We start from the raw sequence: 4,190 nt of genomic DNA, 5'->3' as shown, positions 1-4,190 counted from the left end.
GCTTAGTTGTTTGTTCTACTAGCTACACTTGGTTTATATATCACCAAGTTTACATGGTAATAAGACAGGATAATAAAACAAAACCTATCAAGTCTAACTCCATGCTGCTTCACTACTCTATTCCAGCATCTTTGAAAATCTTCATAACTTGCATGGAAATGGTAATGCTTCTTTGTTCTCATTTTCCTGCTAAACAGGCTGCCACATTCCTTTTGCAAACACCCAACGCATGTGACTCTGTTGTCACTGTCAACAGATATTTGAATTGATCATCCGTCGGGTACATGCTTGTTATTCGTCGGGTAGCCTTGTTGATCATCCGTCGGGTTGCTATTTAACACTTGACTCCATTTCATTTATGCAGAATTACAAGACATCTAATATTTATAATTAATCAACCTATTCTACATATCTACTAGTAGTCAACATGACTCATATGCTACTACAGAATCTACACAAAGTTTATAACACCCCCAAATCCGGGGTCGGGGATCCGGGTTGTCACGAGTTCCAATTCCCTTAACAACTCTTAATCTTAATAAACAACCAACCACTGCGTACTGTGACCCCACAATATACACACACACACCACAAGTTATAGTCTCAGAGATGAATACCAAAAATAACACAAGTCATTTTATTCCATAATTATAAGTCATTATACCACAAAAGGGTTTCTGAATAAATTTACATTTCCTTGCTATTATTACAATTCATATAGATACATAAGTCTGGTGCATCAGAAGTTGAAAGCCTAGCCTATTGGTAATTCCTAACTCAGCTACTGCGGCATCAACGCCTCTAGAAAACTGCGGAACGTTTCCTAACCGCTTGCGAATTGGGAGCTTGGTCCTGTTCATCTTTTCTATCTGTTGTTGTGTGATGAAAGAAGAAAGCAAGGGTGAGCAACAAGCCCACCGAAAAATATGTATAATAATTAACAATATATGAGCATTCTCATAGTACTCATGAAAGTCTTGGTCAAGAAGAAATGAACCAAGTTTAATATCTTAATGTGACCAAGTCGCAAAATATTCAGTATATATGTACATATACTTTACAAAATCTTGGAAGTCCTCTTCCATGCATTATATACACAGAGTTCCTGTTTATAACTGTATAAAAATATCGTTGCAAGGTGATCTCATATATCTAACCTTGTCTCAATGTTTTTCTGAAAATCTTGGTCATGCATAAGATAATCATTTACTAGATATAAGTTGAAAAGATGAAGTTACAAGATACTCCAATATAATTATATCTTTTCCGAATACTACTCAAACTACCACCATTCAAGCTATAATCAGTTTCAACAGTTCATCACATAGATGATACTACAAGATAAGATTTGAATAGATTCAATCTTTGGAATATCATTCAAAAGAAATGAAGTTACGAGATACTTCATTTAAGTCCCGATATATATATATACACCTATATATATATATCTCATACATTCCCTGAAAACCTCTGTCATGAAAAGTATGAACAGAGTTGCAAAATCCAATAAATTTGGAAGAAAAGAATTTTGGCATAAACCTGGTATCTTGCTGATTAGGCAAAGATACCAATAAGTAACCTTTTCTACTAGTAGATGGACGAATTCCCCACTGGTCATCACCCTGGCCGTATTAGGACCTATGCTGGACTGCCACTCAGCCACTTACGCATTGATGGACTCCCACTAAGCCACTTACACTTTCATGGACGCCCACTGAGCCCATGTTGCTTATGCCGACTCAAATAGATGGACTTACTTCCCGAACGTTGGGCAAGTAATCAAAATGTTTTCTCAAAACAACAACCTCGTTGTGAATATAAAATACACCACAGAGCCGGATCCCTCAGGTTTTGAGCGAGTATTTAAATCCCCTTCGAAAGCAAGATCTTAAATCTAAAAATGAGTTTTGGGATCCGCTCTAACTTTTAAAATCATTTTGAAGACTCGAAAACATTTTAAAGAATGTTTAGAGTAATGCTGATTTAATAAAATAAATCAGTCCCAATATATTAGAAAATATCTGAATATTATTATTTAAATAATATTCCCATAAGGATAATCCTTATAAAAATAATTGAAGTAGAAGTTTTAAAACTTATACTTTAAATGAATAATAAATAACCAAAGATATACTTATACGAAAGTACGATCTTTATTTAAATAATCAAAAATAAGTTTGATTATCAAAACATTATTCTTTAATAAAATAAAGAATATTATTTAATAAAATAAGCGGAGTCATAAGTCCTCAAATGAATATTCAAAATAATATTCAATAAATTAAATAAGCGGAGTCATAAGTCCTCGAATGAATATTCAAGATAATATTCATTAAATAAAATAAGCGGAGTCATAAGTCCTCGAATGAATATTCAAGATAATATTAATTAACTAAAATAAAGTTATCGAATAAACCTTATTCGATTAATGGTTTTGAAAACTATTCATATATATATATAAATAAATATATATATATATATATATTATACTCGGGAACATCGACTCCCGGTTTAGAAAATGTTCACCTTTGGGTCCCCTATACTAAGGGTATACGCAACTACTGCTTATCTCTAGCATAGGTATTATGCAACTTATAAGCATTTGAATCAACAATTAGATATCAAGATTACGAAACAGACATGCATATATACCATATCAGCATGCTCCAATATATCGCAAGATTTGCTAATAACAATCATGCACTTATCATAAGATAATGCATATACATATATTTACATCACAACAACAGTATAACGGATAGAAAACTTGCCTGAGTGTTCCCGGATAGACTTAAGCTTAGAGTGAGTCTGATAACCTATAAATAACAACATAAGTCGGAATTAAACCCCGGTCTCTTAAGAAACTAGACTTTAACCAATTGAACCCTAACGTTCGCTTATGGTCACTTCTACGCTTAACGAATCACATAAGTCATTCGAGTACCCTCGGCTCCACTATTTTTAATAAATTAACGATTAAGAATTTTAAGGCGATTCTTTCGCGAGTACTCTACCAACTGCCTAATCCACTTTATATAATTTTTTCATACTCCAGTTAGTCATTTAAGGGCCTTAACCAAGGTTTCAAAGTAATGCGAGGGGTAATGGTTCGTTCGCGAAACGCCGTTACTGAAAACGGTCCTTTCTCCTAAACCGTACATCGGATTCAAGCGAACCACATATCAAAATGAAGCTTGTAACATGAACTATCTAAACATGGTAATGGTCAGTTCATGGCAGTGAGTGTTCGGGTGCAAAAGTTAAGCACAAAACAGTCTAAGGAAAATTGGGCATTACGACGGCTATAACTTAGCAATTCCCAAATTTTACCCAATCAATTCAATATCAAACCACCACCAATCAACACCATTCCACCATCATTCAACCGCAATACAAGATCATTCAACCAAAAACATTTTACCATAACCTAATACACCAATTTCTAGGTCAAACATTCAAGATCCATAACTTTAATCATTAAGCATAAACTTGACTAACTAATGGCAATGACCAAGCATAAACTCATCCAAATCATATCACTAATCATAATTCTAAGCATAAACTTGATTAGAAATATTATATCCCTGGTCCCTTGGACTACTGCGGGTCCGAGCATCTTGCGCTCTACAACTTCATCCTAACATAAGGGAGATCGACATTGTCTTCCCTCAAGGATCTCATAAGGCGACATCTTGATAATGACATATGATCTATTGTCGTAAGAAAACTCAATCCGCGTTAAGTGATCATTCCAAATTCTTTCAAGTCTATTGCACAGACTCTCATCATAGCTTCTAGCATTATAGCTTTTGCTTCTCAATAATCCTTATTTTCTTGTTCATAAGCGTTATTATCTTCCGTACAGAATACTATTCTAGATATACCTTTACTCGCTAGAGTTTTATAACCTTTTAATAAATGCGTCAACCTTAGTATCACGAATGCGTTTCCATTCCGAATACCACCATACTTGGCACCACTTTATCTCTAGCTGCCTCCAGCTTCGAAAGCTTGGTCCTTCGTGTAGAAGTAAAAGAATTTATTGAGAGATCACTATGATCATGAACATTTGTTCTATTGCATAGTTAGTACAGAAGGTGGCCAGCCTTTAGTACTTGACAAGCAATTAAACAATATGTGGTATCCTACTAGGCTTCTATCACACAGATAGATAGTCATTCGGCAATACC

The sequence above is a fragment of the Apium graveolens genome, chromosome 6, assembly GCF_009905375.1.
Source record: "Apium graveolens cultivar Ventura chromosome 6, ASM990537v1, whole genome shotgun sequence".
Taxonomy (NCBI): domain Eukaryota; kingdom Viridiplantae; phylum Streptophyta; class Magnoliopsida; order Apiales; family Apiaceae; genus Apium; species Apium graveolens.
Note: the sequence above shows the minus strand (reverse complement) of the source record.